This window comes from Lithobates pipiens, unplaced genomic scaffold, assembly GCF_037356315.1.
Source record: "Lithobates pipiens isolate NorthernLeopardFrog02 unplaced genomic scaffold, aLitPip1_a1.2 Scaffold_19, whole genome shotgun sequence".
In the NCBI taxonomy this organism is placed as follows: domain Eukaryota; kingdom Metazoa; phylum Chordata; class Amphibia; order Anura; family Ranidae; genus Lithobates; species Lithobates pipiens.
Window position 1 is genome coordinate 101,824,471 of NW_027507764.1, and position 25,125 is coordinate 101,849,595.

The window sequence follows — 25,125 nt, forward strand, 5'->3', positions numbered from 1 at the left end:
GGAATTCTATACACAGGGTACCTAAACACTGGGCCATGTTTGCTGGAAGCTCCACTATACCCCCTGTAATCCCAGGGTACATCTAATGCTATCAAAGCCCCACAAAGGATTGTAGTTTGGTGTAGGAACATGTTGAATTATCCCAGAATAACTCTAATGCTGTCAAAGCATTTAGATCAGGGGTCTCAAACTGCCGGCACTCCAGCTGTTATGAAACTATAAGTGCCATGAGGCATTGCAAGGCTGACAGTTACAAGCCTGACTCCCACAGGCAGAGGCATGATGGGACTTATAGTTTTGCAACAGCTGGAGGGCCGCCAGTTTGAGACGCCTGCTCTAGATGGATTGTAGTATGGAGGATGAACTTGTTGGAGATGGGACCAAAGTGGAAGTCTACACACTGGGATCCTGAACACTGGACTATGTTTACTGGAAGTTTCAGTATATGCCCTCCCATCCCAGAATTCATCTATCCTAGCTGTTAAAGCCCCTGGTGGGATTGTGTGGTGTTGCTGGGTCATGTTGGAATTGGAACCAAAGTAGATATCTGCGCACAGGGTACCTGGATAAGTCTTTGAGTGCAAGGGGAGACCCTGAACATTGGGACATTATTACTGGAAGCTACCCAATAACCCCTGTTATTCTATAACCCCTCTCTCCTAGCTGTTAAAGTTCCTAATTGGATTGTGGAATTGTGGTTGTACGTGTAGGAATTGGAGACACCGTGGATGTCTGCATACAGGGTTACCTGGATCAGGTAAACCAATTTACCAATATCTTGTGAACATCTTATATTAATGAAGCTGCTTCCATCCTAACACACCCCCTTAAAGATGTGACTAAAACAATATAAAATATAATGGTGCAGTGCTCAAAAATTAAAAATGTCCTTTTAGAACCAATATTTATAAAGTTATTAAATAAATGTCTCTCAGAATTTTTTTAGAGACATTTATCTATGATACAAACAAACCCAAGGATAAACCAAGGAAAAAAACAAGCTTTACTTCCCACCAGCCCACAGACAACCAAATAACCTGTCTAACAGTATGCGTTAAAAGCAGGGGTTTCGTTTTCACACATTTGCAAACACATGCGTAAGCCACAGAGCCCCATCAAGGTACCCTGGTATCTGTGGTACCTAACACGAACTTGTAAGTGTCCCCACAGTGGAGGTACATGTATTCTGATGGATAGGGGAGAGCAGGTGGACTGAAGGGGAGCCACTCCTTCTTAAAAGTGCAGAAGCACACTGAACACCCAGCACAATTGCAACAAAGGTGTCAGGTGCCTGACTAAAAAACACGACAGTGATACAAAAAGACACCACTTTCTCACACCTATAGCTGGCTATCGCAGTAAGAAGCTTGGAAGGCTAACAACAGATACAAACAAACCCAAGGATAAATCAAGGAAAAAACCAAGCTTTACTTACCACCAGCCCACAGACAACCAAATAACCTGTCCAACAGCATGCGTTAAAAGCAGGGGTTTAGTCTGCACAGATTTGCAAACACATGCGTAAGCCACAGAGCCCCGTCAAGGCACCCCGATATCTGTGGTACCTAACACTAACTTATAAGTGTCCCCACAGTGGAGGCACAGGCATTATAATAGATAAGTGAGAGCAGGTGGACTGAATGGGAGCCACCCTGTCTTAAAGGTGCAGGAGCACACTGAACACCCAGCACAATGCATTTATCTATGAACCTTATGAGTTTGCTTGTAGAAGGACATTTTTTATTTTTGAGCACTACACCATTATATTTTATATTAACTGGATAGGTTGTTGAGTGCCTGGGGAGACCCGAAGACTGGGCCATGTTTACAGAAAGCTCTGCTACAGTATACCCACTGCCATCCAATAAACACCCTCTCTTCGCTATCAAAGCCCCTTGTTGGACTGTGCGGTGGTGGTTGGTGGCACATGTTAGAGTTGGAAACAATGCGGTAGTTTGTAGTTCTACAAATATATTGTTTTTACTAAAATTGAGATTCCTCTTTAAAATGACTTCATATGATTTTCTGGGAATCCATTCTCACTATTTTCTATTGAGGTTACTAGCAATGGATATACTTATAAACCACCTTTGAAGTGTAGAACTATAGCCCTTTAACCCTTTCAAAGTTCTGTTTGGTTTTTCTCCCGTTGTTTATTGTTCCTTTTTTTGTATTACAAATAAATGGTAGAATTGGATATGCTTATTTGTAAATGTTTTTATTAGTTCCCAATGAAACATTTTACGATTACATTTTATGATTGTAGTAAAGCCACCCTGTTGTGATAAAAGGCACTTTGTAAAAGAAATGACTGCTGCACAGTGCATTGTGTGACTGCTCCGTGACTTTTGGGTCATATAATTTACTCAGTTTATCACCTTTTTATGCATTTGGTTACTGCATTATGAAAATGAAATACAAAGCCATGGATATGGTGCGTATTCATATAAATAAGGCGATTTGACTTGCAAGTAGCTTATCACGAGGAGCGCTAACATGCTGATTGCGGAGAATAATCAAGCGTAGCTTTTCTTTGTTTTAAATAATGTTTTTAACATATTCATTAGTGTTTCTTCTTTGGCTGTAACTGTAGACTTTTTGGGGATTTTTTTTAAAGTGAACTTGTCAGTGGGATTTTAATATTATTAGAATAACTTTGCTGCTTAAAGTATATTTATTACTAACTTTACTAGCCTGCAGTAATTATTTTCAAAAAATCGTATACCTTTAATTGCTAAGAAGCAGTCCTTGAGATCCTGGCAAGTGACTGTGCCTAGTTTGAGAGGTGTAGAAGGGGACAATGATGTCATCAGTCTGCTGCAGGCAAGATTAAGCATTTTCTTCCTCCCAGGTCATCACTACACAGTTACAAGAGTAGAAAGGAGGAGGCTATTGTGTGTAAGGCATCAAGTACACACACAGCCAGGAACATAAAGAATGAAACACAGGGACTATATATAACAGGTAATTATATGACACTGTCAGTTTATCCAGCACTTTACATATATTAGACATGTGCGCTTCGTTTTGTACGAATCTCAAATTCGTACGAATTTCTCAAAATTCGTATGTTCGGGAGGATCCGAAATACGAATTGCCGTGCGTCCGAATTCTGTACGGAATACGAACTTTTGTTTACGAATTCCGGATCTCAGTCATTATGCTTATTATGACTTGCAGAAGACTTCTGTGATAGAAGTCAATGTAAATTGCCTGAAGACATCAGTGAAGGACTTTCATCCTCTCTGGGCAGGCTGCCAAGAAAAGAACAAAATGATACAATGTTTCTTCTTCAATGGGCTGAACTCCGTGTGTAGAAGTTCTCAATTTAACCATTTAAAGACGAAATCTTTTCTGACACTTGTTGCTTACAAGTAAAAATCCAGTATTTTCTGCTAGAAAATCACCCAGAAGCCCCAAAAATTATATATATTTTTTTAGCAGAGACCCTAGCGAATAAAATAGCGGTTGTGACGCGGTATTTGCGCAGAGGACTTTCAAACGCAAGTTAGCCCTTTATCACAGTGCTGGTGTCATTGCTGTATGTCACGCTGCTGATGTCAGTGCTCTCTATCACGGTGCTGGTGTCAGATCACTCTATCACGGTGCAGGTGTCATTGCTGTATGTCACGCTGCTAATGTCACTGCTCCCTAGAGGTCGACCGAAAAAAAAGGGCTAACTTGCGTTTGAAAGACCTACTGGATTTTTACTTGTAAGCAACAAGTGTCAGAAAAGATTTTGTTTTTAAATGGTTAAACTGAGAACTTCTACACACAGAGTTCAGCCCATTGAAGAAAAAACATTGTATCATTTTGTTCTTTTCTTGGCAGCCTGCCCAGAGAGGATGAAAGTCCTTCACTGATGTCTTCAGGCAACTTACATTGACTTCTATCACAGAAGTCTTCTGCAAGTCATAATAAGCATAATGAGCAATGTTTTTGCCTTTAAATTCATCGTAAAGAACGTTCGTACACGTTAACGACAATTCGGATTTCGTACGAAACAGAACGGAATTTCAGACACAAAATACGAAGTACGAATTAATTTTATTACGAATCTAAACAGAACAGAACGAAACAAATTTATTGACGGCGCCCATGTCTAACATATATACAGTATACTGTACATTCACATCAGTCCCTACCCTCAAGAATCTTACAATCTAAAGTCCCTAACTCACAATTTAAACAGGAACCAATAAACCTACCAGCATGTCATTGGAATGTGGTAGAAAACCCACATAGGCACAGGGAGAACATGCAAAATATATGCAGGTAGTGCCATGTTTGGGATTCAAACCCTAGTAGTGCTGCTAGGTGGAAGTAGTTGCGTTGTAGTCCAGAAAGTAGATACTGACCCACAATGACACCTGAACAAAGATATTACTTATCTTCCTTATATTCATTCATCAATAAAAATGAAGGCATTGTTAGGACAGGTATTTTGATCACATAAAAGGTACATACAAAAATGTAAACACTAGTTTACACTAATGTTTACACTAGTTAGCCCGTGTGCATGTAATGAAAAAAAAATCTGAAATTAGATTCACTTTTTTTTTAAACATACGTTTTTTAAACACAAAAATCATAGGGCACCTGGACTGATTTGATGGATTTGCCAGTACCATCCTTATAATTTTTCTTCCAAAATAAAGACTCAGGCTGCTTGACTTGGATTTAAAATTAGCCACAGTGGCTCTTTATTTAACAGGCAATACCATAAATGAGAGTAAACAAATAAAAGGTACCAAACAAGTCTTTATATTGCCAAGTATTTGTATTAACAAATATTGACAGGAGAGGGTCTTTTCATGTCTACTAACCAAAATCTTAACTAAGCACCATCTCTGCCTCAAGCAGCATACCCCTAGCAGCTCAAGGACAGTTTCAGTTTGGGCATATACAGTATATTGACTTCCACCAAGGGACTGAGCCCCTGCAAGAACCAACAACCTACCCAAGCCACCTGATGGGCCCTGTTTTGTAATGATTACAACATTTTCATAGACCCCCCAAAGACCCCTAGACCCATCAAGCTGCCATGCCAAGAAAAACACCCCCTTAATACTGATAATTGAAGAAGGACAGATGAGTTGAACAGGTTCACTCTCCAGCTGACCTTTCCAGAATGACTTCCCAGTAGTACTCTGTCCCTTCCCCTGCATCAACTTACCTTAGGGATGAGCCCGATGTTCGAGCCGAATGTAAAGCCGCGTACACACGGGCGGACTGTCTGGTCAACTTAGTCCGTCGAAACACATTTCAGCGGACAGTCCGCTCGTGTGTGGGCTTCAGCAGACTTTTTCAGCGTGCAGTCTGGCGGACTAAGTATTTCGGAATTTCCGTAATACTGTCCGTCATACTTTGGTTTCAGCGGACAATCCGCTCGTGAGTAGGCTAGTTCGATGGACTAAGAATGGCACATGCTCAGAAAGGATTTACACGGCGAAAGGTTGCATTGCTGTGTATTGGACGTCCTATTTCTAGTCCCGTCGTACGTGCTGTACACGTCATCGCCCAAGCTTTCGACGGACTGTTTGTGCATCCGTGTGTGGTCAAGTCCGTTCATTCGAAAGTATGACGGACTGTCCATCGCATTGTCTGATGGACTAAGTAGGCCATACAGTCCGCCCGTGTGTACGCGGCTTAAGTTTTACTCGAACAAAGGGTGTTCGCCCGTTCACCGAATACCGAATATTCACTAGAAAACACAACAATTAATGTTGAAAATTATGGACTTTTTAGGCATAAATATAGATATAACAAAAAAGAGTAATTTTAAACAATACCGAATATTATGGGGAAATTTGAGTGCCCGTGGAACATGCCATAATGAACGGCAAGACCGTCAATGCACTGCAAGATCGCAGTGCATTGATGGCTGCTAATTGGCCAAAGCATGTACCTGACATGCCTTGGCCAATCACAGCACACTCTGCTTTTAGAACCATGATTAGTCAAAGTCAGGGTGCCTTTGTCCAGTCATGGCTCAGGGGGCTGGGTTCATGCCCCACACTATATAAGGCTACTTACATGGCAGCCATATATAGTTTTATGAATGAGAGCAGCAAAATGACACTTGTAAAGGAAAAATTTTAATTAAAAACTGCTTATGGCTATAATGTATTGCTGGATCCCACAATATAGATAAAAATCATTGAAAAAAATGGCATGGGTTCTCCCCCCCAACCCATTACCAGGCCCTTTGGGTCTGGTATAGATATTAAGGGGAACACTGCTTCTGAAAAAACTTAAATTTTTAAAACTTTTTTTTTGCACTGATACATGGCCCCAGACACTTTTTATGACAATAACTTGCATATAAGCCTTTAAAATTAACACTTTCGATTTTTCATGTTCATGTCCCTTAGACTTTAACGGTGTTCATGTATTCGCTCAAATTTTTTTTTGTTCGCAAGTTCTAGTGCGAACCGAACCGGGGGGTGCCCGGCTTATCCTACTTACCATCTTACCAGTGACCATCGATTAAGTAAGACTTCTTATTTATATGCTACCACCTCACCTGTTACATATTTACCCTTTCCCCCGGAACTATCTCTCTCCTTTGTTTTGTAGCCCCTCTATCCATTTCTCCTGCAGGGCTAACTTTTCTATGTTCTAGGCCATTTTTTTCTGTTGTGCACCCATGACGCATTCTGCCCCTGGGCACTAGAATATTGTGCCATCAAGTAAAAGTGCATGCTTTTTTGTTATATCACATTCTCCCTTACTTGCTGTTCTTTGGTTTTTAAATTGCATGTACATAATGGAAAATACTCTCTCATGATTACTTGCATTATATATCAGAATGTGAACAGCATAGAAAACCTATACTAAGCAGAATATGGAGGCTGTCATTTATGTTCTGGCATACTAGCTAGCATAAACTTACAATTCTGCTGTTTGGAGACCTTCCCCTGCCCCGAACTGTGAAGGATCTGGCTGAAATTCTTTGATCTTTCATGGCATGTGTGCCCTGCTCTCCATTAATTTTAACAGGAATACCATTTGTTAGTGTTTTTCAGGAAAGGCCTGGTGAATGTGTTTCTGCACATTCGGTGTCCAATCAACAGGCTGGAGTGGGTCCTGGGCCCTGCAGGCCTCATTGCTTATTTGCAGTAGAGAATAGTGCAACCTTAGCTGTGGCTGTGCCATTTAGCAGTGGTACCTGCATTACAAGATCCATGTTAATTATAGTGTGCTGCCTTTGAGATCAGGTATAATGACATAATTTCATTTATTATGATGTCACTATTGCAAACGTTGGAAGCTTTTAGGTGGACTTCTAAAGCCTGATCTGGCCTGGCTTTGGCTCTCATCCCCTATAGCAGGGGTCTAAAAACTTTCTAATCAAAGGGCCAGTTCACTGTCTTTAAAACTTTGGGGGGGGGGGGCAGACTGTGGCCAGTGGTAGTAGAAAATGCCCCAGCATCAGTAAGAGTAAACCATGCATCAGGCCTCTCAGTATTCATGCTTGGTGTCAGTGCCCAATCATTGGTGTCAGTGGGAGGAATAGTGCCCCATCATTTGTGTGAGTGTGGTGAAAAGTCCTTCATTATTTATATAAGTGGGAGGAATTATGTCCATTGTTTTTGTCAGCTGAAAGAATAGTGCCCCATCGTTGGTATCAGCGTGAAGAATTATGCCTCATTATTGGTGTCAATGGAAGGAATGTTGACTCACTGTTGGTGTCAGTGGGAGGAACAGTGCCCCAAGGACTGGAAAGGCAAGTAAAGGGCAGCCGTTTGGACCCCACTACCCCATAGCAATGTTTCTCTACTCTAGTCCCCACATAACCCCAACAGGTCCTGTTGTGAGATTTGTTTCTTATATCTAACAGATGAAACAATGATTCTACATTGTCACCCTTTGTATGTGCCACTATTACATTAGACAAAATGATCACTTCCATTGTGTTGGAGTGACAGGCGGATGTATAAACCAACCTGTATTACAAGTTTGCTGAACTCTTCGCGTTTCCTTGCAGCATTATTAAACCATTTTGACAAAATCAGCAAGTAGTTAGCACAGATTTACTATCTAAATTAGGGCAAGTGGCCAGACATTATCTAAATTAGGAACAGCCATTATTTTCTCAGTGGGAACCCATTATTCAATAAACGCCTGTTCAAAAACTCTGGCTGTAATTGAGCATAAGGCTAACGTCACTTTATATTAGCATAACACTGCATTTCTCCAAACAAACAAATAACAATATGACATTAATTAAGTGCTGGCATCACTCCCATCCTGACCTTGAGATGGGACTTACTAAGGAGAGACGAAAAGCTTGAGTTAACTGCAAGTTCTGTATGTATGTTTGTAAGGACATAATTAATTAAAAGGAAGAGAAAGTTGTGTTCTGTTTGCTTGTCTTGCTAATTAACCAATTCTAGAGCTCATCAGACTCTCACTTTAGTGTATGGCTAGCAATGTTGACATAGATTCCCACTTCCCACAGCTGAAATCAGAACCCCTATTAAGAAGTAAATGGTACACATGTAAATAGTCATTACATTATCAGTATATAAGCAGCATCGGTATATAAGCTTATATCCCAGTCCTTAATAAAATCATGTTGCTATATACCGCACTGAGCTCAACTGCTCAGTGTCTGCCAACCCTCTCCTCCAATCCCTACACTGGCTCCCAATCACCCAGCGAACTAAATTCAAAATACTAACCACAACATACAAAGCCATTCACAACTCTGCCCCAAGCCAAATCACCAACCGTGTCTCCAAATATCACCAAATCGTCCTCTCTGATCTTCTCAAGACCTCCTACTCTTAAGCTCTCTCGTCTCCTCCTTCCATGCTCATCTCCAGGACTTCTCCAGAGCCTCTCCCATCCTCTGGAACACTCTAACTCCACCGGTCCAATTATCCCCTACTCTTGCTACCTTCAGGCGATCCCTGAAAACTCATCTCTTCAGGAAAACCTATCACGTCTCCAACTAATCTTCTACCACTTCCATCAGCTCATACCCCACAGTTACACATATTTGTACCACCTGCCCCACCGTATTAGATTGTAAGCTCTTCTGAGCAGGACCCTCTTAATCGTCTTGTATTTTATTGTATTGTAGCGCTGGCTCCTGACAAGCAAGCGCTATGGTTTTTTGAAAAGTTAATTTGCCTGAAACCACAGTTGGGTTTCGGGACTATTTCTCTAAATTTCTGGTTTCAGTATCAGTCCAGCTGGGTTGCTTTAGGTTCTCCTTGACCGCAGGTGTCGCTGTCACCGCCGGCAAGAGTAGAAACGCAGTCTAAATGGGTGCATTGAATGCCACTAGTCTCTCTGAAACAGCCCAGTGAGAGTGTTCTCCTGCTGTGCATTCTGGGAGGTGATATTTAAGGTACCGACACCACGTGGTAAGGGGTTCCATCTTTTATTTTCTGTCTGTTCGGTTCTGGGGGCCTTCCTCACCCAGTTTCATGGCCCTCCTGGCCTGGGGGACAGAACCATGCATCCCGAGTCTCGGGGCCCACTGGCCCGAGGCAATGCAACTGCAGGGACAGGCCTGACTGGATTCCAGAGCCTACTGATCCAAGGGTGGTCTGGTGCCATCTCATCTGAAGGGAGAGGCCCAGAAACTGGAGAACCCCAAGGGAGGACTCTTCAGGAGAAGGCCGTGCGTAAGGCTGACTTCTCTGAAGGAGCCTGGAGGTTTAGTTGAAGGATGCAGCTTGGATCAACACACATACGGTATCGCCGGATCAGCTGAGAGAACCTGGTACCGTATGTTAGCTCTTTAAATTTATCTATGTCCCTCGGTAACGCTCAAGTGTACATCACAAGTCTGTGGCAGAGACGTTGTCGAGCACCCTACCGGCTGCTAGGCCTAGTGCGAGCAGGTCTATTCGGGGGTTGTTAAATCCAGCTGTGAAACAGTTGCTATTCTCTGGATTTTCTATAAGGACTTCAATTATTTTTTGCAATACAAGTACCTGAACTCACTCCTAAACCTCTACCCTTTATTCAGAGACTCTATTTCTGTTCTAAATAAATTAATCCAAAAGAAGATTCAGTGTCAGTATTCACATTCTTTGGGCCATCTATCACAGGAAACCCTAGACGGAGAAGCAAACAAGGAGGTAACAGTAAGCCCCCATAAAATCAGCAGCTCCTTCGGGGGTCAGTGCTACAGTATTATAACTGTATTGTCTCTTTTTATTTGTAAAGCATTGCATAAACTGTTGGCGCTATATAAATTCTGTATAATAACAATAAAAAATGAACCTGCCAATTGTATAAGATCGAGGCAGCTATTTTGTTGACGTGTGCAGTAGGGATATAACTGAGCTCCCCTGTACTAGGAAATTAATTCTGAGTTAGGGCCACATGGCATTTATTATCCTTTTTGTGGGTAATGTTAAGCTATGGATACACAGCTAAATACACAGATGATTTGAATTTCTGTCCATCCATTTATAAGATTTACACAGATCTGCCACAAGCACTAGACACGTGTATTAGTTTTCGTCCGAATGCATTTTCGTCCGAATTTCAGGTATTTTCGTTATCGTTTTAACAAAACATAACTGACGTGCAGAATCCAAAAATGGAAAGATCCGACATAAAGAAATGCTTTATTTTTGTTTTCGTTGCAACAACAGTTCAATATAGATAGGAGATTCGACATGATGCTGGCAATAGCGATCTGTGTCCATCGAACCTGTGGTCGAATGTGCCTAACCTTAGCTCTATTAGTCCAAGATTATTCTACATAGAGAGAAAAGATTCGACTGAGAGAGAAAAGATTCGACATAGAGAGAAAAGATTCGACATAGAGAGAAAAGATTCGACAATAGCAAAAAAGGTCGAATGTGCCTAACCTTACTCTATTAGTCCAAGATTATTCAACATAGAGAGAAAAGATTCAACATGAAGATTAGATGAAGCAGTTCCCGCGAGTGTACAGTTTAGCTTTCCCCCCCGCCGAATCTTCTTCGAACATTCGACAGACACCATGAGCCTTCAATGACAGATTCGACCTTAATTGTGTTGGATTTTCAGACTAATGCATTTTTTAACGAAACAAAATAAATAAAAACAAATTTTTGGAGTAACTAAATACATTTATTTTTTGGACAAAAACGAAATTCCGAAACAAAATATTTCAGTGTGCACATGTCTAACAAGCACAGACCTTTCTGGCAAAGTGGAATACCTGACTTGTCTCTATGGCTGTTAAGCAACACTTACAAGTCTCCTCCCCACCCCTAGCCCATAACAGAGCATCAGACTGATGAGTGTAAAGGAAGGTATGCCTGCGACTGCACATCCATGTCATCCCAAACTGCAATGTTAAGTGGCAACCTCAGCCTGGACTCTGACCAGGTCACGCCCCCAACACATTTTGCCCCGCCCCTCTTAGCTTAGTTATGGGGATGAATGTACGGTCACAGGGATACCTTCCTTTACACTGAGTGATTTTAAGAGCCAGGACGAGCTCTCTTCCGACTAGCACTCCCAGTGATTGACATCAAGGACTAGTACCTCCTTTAGTGAGCCTGAGTGGCACATGATATGGATTTTTTGGGTCACAGCAGACTGATGAGCTCATCTCTGTCATTGCGTTCTGTTCTCCTATCAACATGCTGCAGCACAGTTGGTAGGCTCTTTGTGCTGTCCCCCCCTTCCCCAGCATGCATGAATTCTGCTGTACAGTAATTTCAAGAAGCTGATACCAGGACAAGTTCAGAGATTTACACTACTTGCATTTACCATTTCAGTTCTTTTGAATATGTTTGAATATGTTTTAATAAGTTTCAGTGATCTTCCCGTCTTCCATCCATAGATCATGTTTCATTCACAGAAGCTATAGTACAGCTTCTATCAATGGAGGAGCTGGGCAGAGAGGGCTGTCATATTCAGGCACTCTTTATGGGAGCTTGTGACAGCCCCTTAATTATATTAATCCCCATTGCACCAGATGATTATAGTGGCAGGGGTGGGGGGCAGGGATCGGAGGAGAAAGATTTTAGCAAAAGGAGGACACAATTGCACAAGGGACACATTTCACTGAAGGTAAATAATGTTCCTTGTGCAATTTTTTTGTTTTGCTTTAGGTAAACTTAAGCTTTAAGCTATGCTATATGAATCAAAACATGTAACAAATATTACAGTGATAGTAAAGCCTCAATTTTTCTTTATTAAAATAATGAACATCTCATTCTTACCGAGCTCAGGATATCGATTGGCCATCCTGCCATTTTAAATTGAGACAGAGGCTAGGATATCCCCCAGTCAGCCATCTTAACTCCATAAAGAAGCTCAGCCATCTTGCTAACCACAACAAGGCTTGGACTCTGGCCGTCCGGCCATTTTAATTTGTAAAAGAGGCTAGATCATCCTCCACCAATTCGGCCATCTTAGATCCAGAATGAGGGTTGGCTTTCTTTTGGACGGTTGGCCATTTTAGACTTAGAAAGCAACTTGGCCAACTTTGGGCCGTTCAGCCATTTTAGAATGAAAAAGAGGCTTGGCACGCAATGTCGGCTATCTTTGGAGACACATTGAGATTTTTTTTGATTGGTAATCAGAGTAGGACACCCCTACTGAAATGATATTTATTTGGCATTAATGCCCCCGTTGATGTCAATTATGACAAAATGCGTGCAATCACTGGAATATTTGGATTAGTTTACTACTATGTTTGGTATACACAGTGCTGTTTTTATGATCTTCATATGAGTAGCCTTGCATTTCACTTTTAATAAACATGTTTTATGGATTCACACTATCTTGGCAATTGGCAAATCTGTTTTGATTCCATGAGGAACCTTGTACTTTCATCGTGGCCATATATATCCATTATAACCATAATGGAGGTGTCATGGGTATTAGATGTAACCATCTGGGTCTCAGCACTGAATACTAGGATATTGATTGCAGGCCTATCTATCTGACTCTGTAATACAGTCCATAGATTCTGGTAAGAGTCCATTTAACTACTGGTGATGGCCCACTGACACTCCTCATTACACAGCGGTGAATTTCATCTTTGATTGTTTTTATCTATGCATCTTTTAAACAGACTTATAATTTATATATTTTTTTTCACATAAGTCTTCAGACTATTAATGTGGTTTGTATTATTATTAGCGTGGAAGAATTGGGTTTCATATGTCATACCTACCTGCTCTGTGCACTGGTATACACAGATCAGCCCAATCCTCCTTTTTGGGGGTCCCAACCAGCGCTCCTGGCTCCTCTGCACTTTCTATGGGGGTATTCATGCAGGCTCGCTCTGGAGCTGCCATGTTTGTGTCTATAGACACAGAAATCATGGCTTGGCCTCATCCCCCGTCACCGAATTTGATTGACATTGCTATCAATCTGTTCAGTGAGGAGAGAGAGAGCGTAGAGAACTGCTGCTCTTGGTCACAGCACTGGATCAAAATCAAGTTCAGGTCCATAAAGAGGTCGGGGGGGGGGGTATTCTCTTGCATAAAGAATGCATTAAGGTCAAAAACCTTAAAGGGGTTGTAAAACCTTGGGTTTTTTCACCTTTATGCATTCTATGTATAAAGGTGAAAAACCTTTTGTGCTGAAGCTGCCTCCCAGACCCCCTCTTTTTCCAGCAACGGGGGCGAGCACATCATTCCAACGGTGTGGACAAGTACAGCAGCTCCAGGCGATGTCTCGGGTCCTCATTGGATAGATTGATAGCAGCAGGAGCCATTGGCTCCCACTGCTGTTAAACAAATCAAGTGACACCAGAGTTGGGGGCGGGGCTGTCTGTGTCAATGAATGAAACATTACTCAGGAGCGCGCCCGCATGGGTGCCCCTATGGAAAGGGGCTCTCCGAGGGGGCACTCAAGAAGAGGAGGAGCCAAGAGCACCAGGGAGGGACCCCAGAAAAAGAGGATCAGGGGCCACTCTGTGTAAAACCCTTACACAGAGGAGGTAAGTATAATGTTCTTGTTAAAAAAAAAAAAGAACATTTACAATCCCTTTAAGACTTTATAATCACTTTAATTAGGTGTTATTCCAACTTGAATGAAAAAGAAGCCATACATTGACTCAGTAGGGACCAGCCAAATCTCAATCCATGTATGGGAAGGGGCGTTGTACAGAAATCAATCTACTGGATTTCGATCAGCTCTGCAGGCTCTAGCCTGCAATGCTGCTCAGTGTATTCTGACATCAGGAAACTCTCTTGGCTGTCAGAATACAATAGTTCAGTGGGGAGGATGCCCCCATCCAAATTGAGTATGTAAATAAATATCATCTATGAACTGCTTTAGTCATAGAAAGCCTTGCCTTCAGGGGTACAAAGCTTCAGTCTCAGGGTTTAAAGATTGGCTCTTCCTTAGAGCCAGGCCTCCTTCTCATTTCATGTAGTCCGTGTGTAGTCAGTATCACATTCCACACTCTTCCTTTATAAATAAATGTAAGAGGGAAAAAAATCTTTGATTTGCTTTGATTTGTATAACATGTTTAGCGAGAAAGGAGGCTTGTAAGCATTCCCGAACCCACTTCTGCAATTCTCCGAGGACACAATTGGTTAGCCACTATGTTTCATTTTAACGTTAAATAATGATAGCTACAACATCCAGGACATAATCATCTGTAAAAACTGTTCCTCTGCTTCATTTTTATTATGAATCCTATTCGTTGCCAAGCGAATATATTAATTTGATTTAACAATACTAATTAAAGTCTAGGAGTCAACACTCACTGCCTGCCTATGGGTGTTTTTTTTTTTTTTTTTTATTTCATTTTATCACTGATTAAAATGTTAATGAAAAACAAAACAGCCATAACTTTGTTATGTGTATTTCTCAAAACAAAATGTACTCAGCATGCCTAGCACGTTAGGAAAAAAAATCATATTCCTTCCAACGAAACGCAGTATCATTAAGTGCAAGATTATATTATCTGCTTAGTAATAAAAACATTTTAAAGGCAACGTGTTTAATTCTATTTTCCATAATCCTTTCTATGCTGTCCAAAATAATTTTACAGTAAGATTGTATTCATTTGCATAGGCGATACTATTATGCCGCTTACACGCGGTCGGATTTTCTGACGGAAAATGTTTAATGGGAGCTTTTTGTCGTAAATTACGACCGTGTGTAGGGTTCATTGGACATTTTCCATCAGAATTTCCAAAACACAACATTTAAGATCTGGATCTCAAATTTTTTGACAACAAAATCCGTTGTCAGAAATTTCCGATCATGTGTACACAATTCTAATGTACAAAGTTCTACGCATGCTCGGAATCAGGCAGAAGAGCTGCACTGGCTATTGAACTTAAATTTTCTCGGCTTGACATACATCACCACGTTCTTGACAATCGGAATTTCCGACAACATTGTGTGACTGTGTGTATGCAAGACAAGTCTGAGCCAACATCCGTCAAAAAAAATCCCATGGATTTTGTTGTTGGAATTTCCGATCATGTGTAGGTGGCATTAGACTAGAGAAATATATATATATCAACATAGGGGGAGTATGAAAAAATTCGAAAAAATTTGGGCACGTTGGCTGAATGTCCCTGGTTTGACTCCGGTTGATCTTATTATGGACCGTCTGCTATTATAAAGGATGGCGGGTGGGTGGAGCACTGCCCGAGGTATTTACTGTTTCCAGATTTATATGGCCCATCTGGAGCTACCCCATGGTATACATCTCTGTATGGTGCAAAAATGTTTCTTATGTTATATATCACTGTTTTATGGGTAGACTAATTGTGAAAAAGAATATATGTCCATTCTGCTTGTAAACATTTTGTATTTTATCAATAAAATCCTATTTGATTTAAAGATTGTATTATGTGTTATGTACCTGTGTTATGTCCCTTCCACTGCCTTAATATGACATTAAGTTTTCTTTCAGAGAGGTGGTAAGCATACCGTCTTATAAAATAAAATATCATCCTTGGGATCCTGAGGATCCCTTTTTAAAAAGCAGTATAGCAGCTGCTTTTTTTTTTTTTTGCAGCACAGAAAGTTTAGATTGCAGGACCACGCCACAACTGCAAGTCAAGCATATGGATCATAGTTGCGGTATAGTCCTGTTAATCTCAATGAGCAGTTTGGCAGATAGTGGCACCTCTCAAAACTCTGCAGCCCAAGTTAAAAATGCCATGGCTGGGAAGCAAAGCCTCATGACCGCAGCATGTGTATGTACAGCCCTGCCAGGGGGATTAGGATTTAGGTGAGAGGCTGGGGGAGGGGCGTTAAAACCATGGCTCAACTGTCTGTTTTTTCACCCCTTGTGATCTGTGTGAAGGAGCCCTAAAGAGGGAGGCTTACCACAAACTTTTATTTAAAGCCCAACTTCAGGGTCAATGCTCTTGTCTGCCAGAGAAAGCTTCTTGAGGTCTTCAGCAGCAATATGTAATAAGCTTTTTTTATGTACTTTCTTGCTGGTGTCTTCCTGCCAGTCACATGATATGCTGGTAATTAAAGCAGAACCTTCCCCCAAAAGTGAAGTTATGCTTTAACACCCCCCCCCCCCCCCCCTCCCACTTTTGGAGTTTTTTTTTATTTTTGCTAAAACTAGGTACCCACTTTCACTTTCCTAGGCAATCGGTGCAGAAGTTATCCCCCCCCCCCCCGCCCTCAACCTTCTGGGACACATCATCACATCACAGACATGGGTCTATATTTACATGTTTTTACACAAGATTCACCAAATTTTACCTAGGATTCATATATTTTTCAACTGAATCCCAAAAAAATGCGTGAATATTGGGTGCAAATTGTATGAATCTTGGGTAAAAATGTATAAATAGACTTTATAAATGAGGCTTGCCCACAGATGTTGGTACCTGTGTGCATGGAGGGTGTTTTAAACAATGCTTGTAGAGGTGTTTTACTTTTTTTGTTTCTGTCTCTAAACACCCCTCAATGTTAGGCCGCGTACACACGGGCGGACTGTATGACCTACTAAGGCTGCGTACACACGGGCGGATTGTCTGCCCAACTTAGTCCGCTGAAACGTGTTTCAGCGGACAATCCGCTCGTGTGTGGGCTTCAGCGGACTTTTTCAGCGGACAGTCTGGCGGACTAAGTCTTTCGGAATTTCCGTAATTTTGTCCGTCCAAACTTGGTTTCAGCGGACAGTCCGCTCGTGTGTAGGCAAGTTGGACGGACTAAGTATGGCGCATGCTCAGAAAGGATTTACACGCCGAAGGTTGCATTGCAGTGTATTGGATGTCGAATTTCTAGTCCCGTCGTACGTGCCGTACACGTCATCGCGCAAGCTTTCGGCGGACTGTCTGCTCATCGTGTGTGGTCAAGTCCGTTCATTCAAAAGTAGGAAGGATTGTCTGTCGGATTGTCTGACGAACTTAGTTGGCCAGACAATCCGCCCGTGTGTACGCGGCCTTAGTCCATCGAAACACATTTCAGCGGACAGTCCGCTCGTGTGTGGGCTTCAGCTGACTTTTTCAGCGTGCAGTCTGGCGTACTAAGTATTTCGGAATTTCCGTAATTCTGTCCGTCATACTTTGGTTTCAGTGGACAATCCGCTCGTCAGTAGGCTAGTTCGACGGACTAAGAATGGCGCATGCTCAGAAAGGATTTGCACGGCGAAAGGTTGCATTGCTGTGTATTGGACTTCCTATTTCTAGTCCCGTCGTACGTGCTGTACACGTCATCGCGCAAGCTTTTCGACGGACTGTTTGTGCATCCGTGTGTGGTCAAGTCCGTTCATTCGAAAGTATGACGGACTGTCGGTCGGATTGTATGACGGACTAAGTAGGCCATACAGTCCGCCCGTGTGTACGCGGCTTAAGCCTGTGTGTCCATGCAAACATAGGCTTTACAGATATTTAAAGGGGTAGGGCTGGCACATTCGGAAGAGGAGCATTCAAGCATCAAAAAAAAATGATTGACGCACCTAAACGCATCTAAACTCACTTTAGCACTAGGCATGTCAAGTGCATGGGCGTTCATTCATTTCAATGGCCATAATGAAAGTGTTACTAAACCCAGGACCCTGCATTCACTATATATGGTCTCCCACAGTAAACAGAAGATGGAAATGCAATTGTTTTAGTAGATACTTTTTCTGATCAGCAGTTACAGCAGTCTTATGACTTCTATTAGTTCCTGATTAAAGCTTGTAGGAGGAGTTTTCACACTGCACTGAGCTGTCCTATCAGGATCCAGGACCCTTGACTCTCTGTCTGGACAGTTCTGATTGGCCCTCTGCTGATCACACGTGCTCTCCCAAGAAAAAAAGAAAAATAAACTCTCCAGCAGTACACACCAAACTGAGCATGTGCAGCCTGATTCCAGTAACTCTGTCTTATCCAAACCTGTTCTGGAGTCAGTGGAAGAAGAGGAGGAGCTGTGTGTACAGGATCAAACAGCCTTTTTACACAATGTAGAGGATTAACTTCTTAGATTCCACAGTGAGTGTAACAAGCATATTTATTGCATTACTGCATTATCCCCTGTGATGAAGTGGAAATGATAAAACTAGCGAATGAAGCAGTGGTGAGATTGCAACACAGAGCCGCTTGGCATGTCTTGTACTATGTTACATAAAAGCTAGTTTTAACTGTATTTGATGTACGTGCAATATATATTTTAAATGGATCAATATCTCAAATGATTTTACACTGTTGGAGGCTCCATTTCTCCATTTATTTTCTACAAAGTCAAACCTGGGCATGTGAACGGAGTGTGGCGTTTTACAGCAGCTGTTCAATATAATCTTTGAGCTTGTTTGCCAAACACGAGAGTGAATGGCAACATCATCTGGTGAGCTTGTATCTTAACTGGAGTTGATCTCCCATTCATCAATGTGGTGGAGGAGCTGGTGTCATCATATAGACATATTATTTTTGTACTTTTCAATAAGGACTGTCTTTTTGGTGTGGATTCACAAGACTTTTTCACTATTCACTTATATCTATATACATGAATTTATTTTTCACTATATATATATATATATATATATATATATATATATATATATATATATATATATATATATATATATATATATATATAATTTTTTTACTATTATTATTATTATTATTATTATTATTATTGAGGACATTTTTTGTCTTTTTTGGACACATTTAAGCGTGCTATAGTGGATTATATTATATATACACTGTTAAATATTTATATTTTTCACCTCATATGTTCAATTTTATTTAAGTAGCAGCACCACTATTGGCATTTTAGCATTCTAAAGCGCATTTCTTTTGTATTTATATACTTTACTGCATATACAGACTGATTATACAGTTTTGGGTTTAGTAACACTTTAATTAACATTCTGGCCAATAGAATGAATAAATGCCCAATTGCTTGACATGCCTAAATGCACCTAAACGCATTTGCAAAATGTAGCTTTGGGTGTGTTTTTAGCTCTGCTTTTTAGGGAAGAAAAGAAAAAGTCCTATGTATATGGGGCTTAGAGAAATTTAAGACAAATGAAAGCTGGGGAGAGGAATGTGGGATGACGAAAAATGGAAGCAGTTTGGTGAACAAGTGTATAAAATATCTCTGCATTGTATCAGAAGAAATCAATTATAATATAATATAAAATAACATATTTCAGTTGCTGAGAATACCTTCTGAAAAAGCTAGCTGTCTTACTTGTATGCTGATTCATTGGCTTCAAATAGTCTATAGGTCACAGACTTAGAAATAGTATGCAGATCAGGAATTCTGATTTCACTGGTTACATGCTTGTTCCAAAAGCTTTGTTTCCGGAAACCAGAAATAGCTACACAACTAGCATTTTCAGCTGGAGGACGATGGTAGGATTCATATCCACGAGTATCCTCTAAAATTGCCATTAAAGATGTATAAATACAAGTTTGGCCCATGTGAAGTTCTTTTTGCCATATGATAAATAATCCAATTTTTGTAACGTAAGATAATTCTACCATTTGTACAATGGCTAATTTACTTGTTGCTAAAATCAGCATTAGTGAAAGCAAAATGTCAGATCAGTTAGACACAGGAAACATATGCCTGTGGTATGACTAGTGATGGTAACAGATGGTAACATATGCCAGTGCTATGACTAGTGGTGTCCCACACAGCAGGCTATGATGTATTTGTTCCGATGCCAGGGTACCGATCCAGGAGCATCACAAACATAGCAAAATACACAACACGCTAGCCTGTCACGTATTCCACTATGATGAGCAGCAACTGTGCCAAGCTGCTGGATGTTCAGGGGATTTAAAGGCAATGTTTTCAACATTTTTAGGTAAATGTGTTATGTATTACTGATATATGTTAATGTTAAAAAAAAAAATCACCTTTATCTGAGAGAAGATCAGCCGTACTTTCTCATTACATATGCAAGCTCTTCTCCCTATTTGCAATGACATACAACAGTTGTGCTTTATTGCACATTCCTACAAATCAAGTCTATTAGAGGGGGCTATTTATTAAGAAAACTGAAAAAAATTAAGAAAGTGTAATGCTCACCCATGAAAGGGCCATTGAGTTGTCCCAGGTTCCTTTCTCACTAGTGTAGGGGTAGCCAGCAATATTCACTCCCCTGGCTCAAAGAAATAAGTTAGGGGTTGCTTTTTTCTCTATTTATTGCTGAACAACTTGGATAGGGTACCAGGGTACCAGAAGCTGTGGAATACTCCAGAACCCTCAATAGTAATAATTGGACACTCATTACTCTGCAGCTACTTCTTAGAACAGCCCCCTCAACAATAGTTTAGGGAATGGGCATCACTGGGACACCATAAACAATACCCCAGGCCAGGCAAACCTTTGTACTAGTGCTTCAGGGCTTAACAGCAGCAACAGTCACCCAGATCCTGTACTCAGGCACGTACTCACAAGTCCCTGGGGTACTGGGATGCCTCCCTCCTGTTTTAAACAGACATGTCCTTAGTGGACTCTCCAGACCAAATCCTAGGTGAAATTCCTCTTCTTCTTCTTCTTCTTCTTCTGTTTTAGCATAGCTGGGACCTCGATGAGCTCCTTGGCAGGCCTCTAGGCTGGGATTATTATTTTCTTGGACAAAAACAGGGCTGCTCCAGGCTTCATGCTATTTATGCTCACTCCCAGCCACCATCCGGGCTCCCTCCCCCAGGGATTGGCTGAGACAACATAAGTATCCAGCTGCTGATTTGCTTCATCCAGCCCACTACATTTGAGAATCCTCCAGAATCCACAGGGAAACAATCAAACCTGCAGCCAGTGAAACCCAGAAAAGCCCAAAGCAATCACTTAATGCTCCACTGAATACAAAGGAGCTTAAAAATAACTAAATTTATCTGACAACCTAGCTCCTACCGAGGAGGATGCTATACAATTAAGAAATTACCTATGATGACCAGCGGTTTTTGATTTAAAAAATATAGATTCTTTTTAGGAAAAAAAAATCCCCTTGAGCACATTAATTTTTTCAAAGTTTCCAAAACTTTTTTTATATAACATGTTAGCCAACTGATTGAAGACAACTCACTCATTACATAACAGATATCTAAGCAGTTATGAGAAAATAATTGAGCTGAGCCACAAAAAGATTACTTCTAATAGTTCATTTATACATATCCATATTTAAAGTGTTTTGCCATCAGTCTTGAATGTTAACAACCTGTAAGTTTTTCTGTCCCACTGGGGAGATTTTTCTTCACTTTCTGTCAAACATGAAGTTTGGGGAAATCTTGCCACAGTGAGGGAAATACCCCTATTACCAGAACTTTTTGTTCTGGTGATAATTTTATGTTTTTGAATTTCCCACTACTTTCTATCTTGGTGACAATGGTCATCAAGATGCTGAACCCACCTAGTGGGGACACATACAGCAATACAAACTATTCAGAGGTTCCCTTACCATCCCTGCTCTATCCAAACTAAAAAAAATGGACTATGCATACATTTTAATGCAATAACTAAAATATGGGAGAGTATGTGGCACACGCATGTTAAACACACATTTAAAAACAAATTAAAAATACTGTAGGCAGATAGACAGATAGATAGCTCTATGGATACATTAAAAGAGAATGTAAACACAACATTTCATATTCTTGATATGTGCCTTCTGCGCTATGTACTTTCTGCCTGTCTCTGCCACAGACGTTGTTGTAGAACATACAAGATATGTCTCTGCCACAGACGTTGTTGTAGAACACGCAGGGAAACTAAACTTGAAGAACACTCATAGGATACCTGGATCTTTCAGCCAGCTTGGTGATATCCACGAGATCGGATTTTCTTGGATACTTCAGCTCCTCCAGGCTCTTACTAAGGAACCAACCCGTACGTGGTCTTCTTCTGAAGAGTCCTTCCCTGGATAGCATGAAGTCACTGGGTCTCTCCCAAACCAGAGACAGCACCCAAACACCTCAGAATCCTCCTTTAGTTTCCTTGCCTCAGGCTAGCCAGCCCCAAGACAGCAAGATTGGGTGGATTCGCACCCCAGGCCATAGCCTTTCTGGGGGCTGGTCAGGAGGACCAGGACCATGAAGTCAGTACAACATTCTGGACCGGAACCCCGAACCACGTGACGTCCGCATCTTAAATACCCTCTCCCAAAAAGTACAGCAAGAGCGCCACTCCCACTGGGCAGGCTCCGAGTGAGAGTAACTTAAGCACCTAACCAGACCATATTTCCATGCTTGCCAGAAGAGACAGTGCCCCCTGTGGCCAGGCTGAACATCTCCCAGTCCAGTCAGCCTGAGGCTGAAGTCCAAATTTAGGCAATTGTACCCAAACCAAACTGCAGTTCAGGCATAACTTTAACTTTGAAAAACGCATAGCGTGTGCTCTTCAGGAGCCGGCGCTATAGATGTTTTGTTGAAAATTATCTAGTGTTAAAGGTATAAAGGTATACATTTTTTTTTTTTAAGTTGCAGTAAGGATTCTCTCATTATTATAGATTGCATTGCTGACTTTAGCCTAGCCTTTAAATGTGTAATCGTGTTCATAAAATCTGCCAGTGTTATGATAATGTTCAAATTTAGGAAAATACAATTAGGTGTAGGGGGCAAATAGTACAATTGATCTCTCCAGCGTAAATACTGTAGCCGGCACATTGCAAGATACAAGCAACGTCTGCTTCCTCGAGTTAGGGATACAGCTAGTTCATATTGCTTGCTGCTGGCTATGGATTATAAATAGAGAGCTCAGAGTTTCAGGAAGAGGCCACAATGGTAACATGCTACTCTATAATAACACAACAAATATTGAAAAGCAATAGAAGGAAAAGGAAGGTATGGCAATATGGGTTCTAGCGGCATTATTAAAGTGATGAAATAATATTACATTTTTTCTAGATATTAAATGATGGTGTGTGGTTGGTACTATATGAACCTCGGCTTTTACATTATATTACAGAATAAATTGCAGAATAAAGACAAAGCGTTTGCTGTGTTCTCTGCAAATGTAATAGTTAGGGTATAGAAGGTGGTATAAAAGGGCTTCAAATCTGAACTTAAACTAAAACTATATTTGCATCTAATAAAAATGATCGACATGCTAGTTCACTGAAGTCTTATGGAAAACTGCAGTAATCCTAAATGTAAATACTAGTAATGCATAGAATGCCAACATATCTACTAATGTTTTAATAGCATGTCAGAAAATTTTGACTTTTTAGTTAAAGGATAAGTTCACTTTTTAATAAAAAAAAAAAAAAAAAACATATTTTTTTGCAGGTAATAACGTGCGCATTTATAATTTTTTTTACACTGGAGCCTGTAAAGGATTTGCTCGCGAAATCAGCAGATTGCGGGTGCAATGCCAGGATCCTGCACACTTTCAGTGTACTGTCTGCCCATACCTCCCATACAGGTAGGCAGTTACTGAATTGCAGGAACAATCAACAGCACCCTCACAGTTCATGGAGAACAAAAAGCCGTTGGCTGCAGTGGCCGAATGTACTTGTAGTTCATTCATTTACAGAACTCTGTGAATTAATGATGTGGCCATGTAGGAGAAGCCTCAAACAGACATGCAGTTTTTAAAGTGTGACAGCAGGTATGAGTAAAAGATCCCCTGCTTGCGTCGCAGGGAGGGGGGGGGATTGGTTTGAGAGGATGTAAGAGTGAGAACATATATGTTCCAAAGGGGAACGTATCCTTTAATCCCAGGATCAGATACTTGAAGACTGAAGCAGTTACCATTTGGATCCTTATTGATTCAGAAGCTGCTATAGGCAATTTAATTTCCAGTCCAATCTAAAAGTTTAGCATGTGCATAGATCTAATATAATAGAAAACATAATTATGCTTTGTTGAAAATACAGTATGCTACATTAAAACATATATTTATGGTCTGTAGTTAGTTGTTTTAATTAGGTAGCAAAATTGCTAAGGATGTGCAATCCCAATCACACCAGTTAAAATGAAAATCCAGAAAAAATAAAATAAAAATAAAATAAAACATAATGAAATGCCCCTGTTCTTTCACAGCTGATGATCTCATTTAAGCATCCTGGTTTTGGTTGTGATACAATCTCTCTGCCTGTCCACTTGCAAGGTGATTGATGTGGTCAATCTCTGGTTGGAGACCAAACCTGATTTTAGCCAGCCAAGCCTGCAGTCTCATGCTTGTTATAGCGTGTGTAATACATGTTTCAAGCTCCCTGTTTGTCTGCCCTACTCTGCTTTCTGGGATTCCCTCATTGAAAACCTTGGATTGGATAGTGACTATTTGCTGAACTCTGCCTGCCTTTTGACTTTGGATTTTGCCTATTCTGAACCCTGCCTGACTGCTAACGGCAAGTACCTGTTTGCTTTGCTCAGTTCGTACATGCCCTGGCGTAGTGGCCAGGCACCATAGTATTGTGTATAAGACCTGGGGGCAACCGAGTACCAGTACGCATGCTTGACTTATGGGAATGGGGGTTGCTATAGTTGAAGAACACAGAACCCAACTATAGTATCTGACCACCTGCGTTAGAGGTAAGCATGACAGAATAGCCCAATAATATCAATACAAATAACTACAACAACAAAAAAACTGCCACTCCCTTCTAGAGCTGCACACCACCCCCCGGGCAGTATTACTTTTTCATTTTTTCATAACTCTTTAGTGTCATACATCCCATTTCCTCTGCATATAAGGTGTATATGTCCCTGCCTCCTGGGGCAATATCATTACCCAACCTGAGCTCAGAGGAGTACTGCGCTGAGCAGTACGCACCTTTCATTT

At 41.0% G+C, this 25,125-nt stretch overlaps 1 protein-coding gene across 2 annotated transcripts in view; it reads left to right on the forward strand.

The window, feature by feature from the left end:
- Positions 1-25,125, forward strand: part of ADARB2 (adenosine deaminase RNA specific B2 (inactive)) — an 805,999-nt gene that overhangs the window by 230,084 nt on the left and 550,790 nt on the right. Inside the window, exon 1 of one of the 2 annotated variants that reach the window (XM_077491117.1) lies at positions 18,423-18,468. The exons of the other annotated variant lie outside the window; for it this stretch is intronic. The gene's annotated coding sequence lies outside the window, so the exon portion shown is untranslated. Of the gene's footprint in view, positions 1-18,422; positions 18,469-25,125 lie in introns of those variants that run through there. 2 annotated transcript variants of the gene reach the window in all.